The 2,395-nt window shown below is 47.3% G+C and overlaps 1 long non-coding RNA gene across 1 annotated transcript; it reads left to right on the forward strand.

The window, feature by feature from the left end:
* The first annotated feature begins 1,747 nt into the window (after nt 1–1,747).
* LOC147901811 (uncharacterized) lies at nt 1,748–2,128 on the forward strand. Its single transcript, XR_015540978.1, has 2 exons — nt 1,748–1,870; nt 1,952–2,128. It is a non-coding gene; the product is annotated as an uncharacterized LOC147901811 (long non-coding RNA).
* Nucleotides 2,129–2,395: the final 267 nt, after the last annotated feature.

Below are 2,395 nucleotides of genomic sequence, written 5' to 3' on the forward strand. Positions count from 1 at the left end.
AGCATAAGCTCATTCTCTATTTCCGCATGAGCATAAGCATGCGGAAACTCATTCTCTATTTTATGCATAAGCTCCTTCTCTATTTCGGATGCCTATGCTTAAGCATAAGCATAAGCATAAGCTCATGCTTATGCTCATGCATGAGCATGAGCTTATGCTTAAGTTTCCGCATAAGCTCATGCTTATGCGTGAGCTTATGCGGAAATAGAGAATGAGAGAAGCATAAGCTCATTCTCTATTTCCGCATAAGCTCATTCTCTATTTCCCACTCTATTTCCCCCTTCTCTCATTTCCCCCTTCTCTCCTTCTCTATTTTCCCTCATCTCTTTCCCCTTCTCTATTTCCCCCTTCTCTCATTCTCTATTTCCTCATTCTCATTCTTTTCTTTCCTTTCCATCTTCTTTCCCTCTTTCCTTTCGCTCTTCTTTCTCTCTTTCCTTTCCCTCTTCTTTCCTTTCCCTCTTCTTTCTTCTTGCCTATGCCTATGCCTATGAGAATGCTTATGTTTGTTTTTTGTTTTCTGTTTTCGTGTTTGTGTCTATGTTAGACATGGGATCACGTCGCTCATCCGACGAGTACGGACAGCCTCGCAGGAGGAGAGCTCACGATCTATATGCTCCAGAGGACTTTGATTCCTCTCAGGCGACTACCCCGAGGACTACCCCTGGTCTGACTCCTCTCGGTCTTAGCATTGCGACTACCCCTGGTCTGACCCCTCTTCCACGTAGCACTGCGACTACCCCTCGGGGAACTCCTTTGCTAGCCGCGCATGGCTTTGTCGGGACTCCCGACGAGTTTGTAGCGCAGATGAGCGATGAGGAGGCAGCGAGATTCTTCTCTCTGCTCTCTCAGAGGACCTCCGCAATTCCTTCCCCTACACCGACGGGTGGACGTACTGCCCAGCCATCCCCTCGTGCCCCTTCGACTGCGGGATCATCACCTGCGCATGCCTCCCGCAAGGGAAGGAAGAGTAGGATGGGCGGCTCATGTTGTGCTGACTCAGGAGATGTAGACGAGTCAGCACACTCACGCTCCTTTAGGTCTCCACTTGGTCTGGAGAGACAGTATCAGTCAGGTCCCTTTCCCTGTCCTACTCCCACTGCTACTCCTCGATCCGGAAGTGGTCGCGCAGCTTCCACTCCTTCAGACTCTGCTACCGTCAGTCCCCCTTACTCATCAGGGGATCTCTCCTATCAAATCACATCTGCCGGAGAGATAATAGAAGACAAAAAGGGCAAAGCAGTGATGGCCGCCATGAGGAGGTTGATGAGTCATCACTTCAAGAGCAGCATAAATACCGATTGGCGGTATCAAGATGCCCAAAAGAAGCACGCGGTGATCGATGAGTTAAAACAAAGATACCCTAATCTGCCAAATGTGGAGTTTAATAACAATTATATGCTCGAGCGCATGGGTTTGGTCCTAAAGCATCGCAGATCAACCTTGCGTACTTCCATTACAAAGGGGTTGGCTAAACCCAGCTGGGCAGACAAAGCTGATTGGAAGTACTTCAAGAAGCAACATAGGGACCATCCCGAAATGTTCAAGGGTCAGAGGAGGGCTGCGAAGAGACGGCTAGACATCGTAGGTACTTCACACTTTGGTGCAGGCGGACGGTATGCGTTCGAGGCAATCGTGGTAAGTCTACTTCTTCCCATTTAATGTATTGTTCTATTTGTTTTACTTACATATTACATGCACTTTAGCTAACTCTAACTCTCGTAAATTGGATCCACAGCAAGCTGCGATGGGTCGTCTTCCTACGGATGCAGAGACGCGGCGTGCATTTCGGATAGGAACAAAGCCATGGTTCATTGAGCAAGAGGCAATGGGAGCGACAGTCGATTGGGCTGAGGTGGCTGCTCGCACGGTATAAGTTTACTCCTACTTGTAATCTCACTTTTTAATTTAAGTTCCAATCTAATTTTCGATTTATATGGTTCACTCTTAGGGTCAAAGCTCAAGCGTCCCATCATCGGAGGCGAGCGATCAACAGGGGCAAGGATCGGACGCAGGTGCCAAGGACGAGGGAGAAGACGCAGGTGTCGAGGACGAGGGAGAAGATGCAGGTGTCGAGGACCAAGGAACAGGCCAACAAGACGAAGATGATTCGGATTCGGATGAGTAGTGGTAGTAGCATTTTGTATATCCGCTCATTTGAGCAATTTTGTATCGCCCTTTCACAGGGTAATTTTGTTACAAACACAGTTGTATATGTATATGCATTTCTTCCTCATCGTTCACAAGAACAATTTTGTATCACCCTGCAAGCAAGGGAAATTTTGTTATAAAAAACTTTCTTTTGTAATTACAAAAAAAAAAAAAGGATTAGTGGGGCTAAACAGGGCCAAAAGGAAGCCCTGTTTAGCCCCACTAACCCTTTTTTTTTACTTCT

Source organism: Dipteris shenzhenensis, chromosome 5 (genome assembly GCF_047967505.1).
Source record: "Dipteris shenzhenensis isolate YYH24624 ecotype China chromosome 5, Dip_SZ_1.0, whole genome shotgun sequence".
Lineage (NCBI taxonomy): Eukaryota > Viridiplantae > Streptophyta > Polypodiopsida > Gleicheniales > Dipteridaceae > Dipteris > Dipteris shenzhenensis.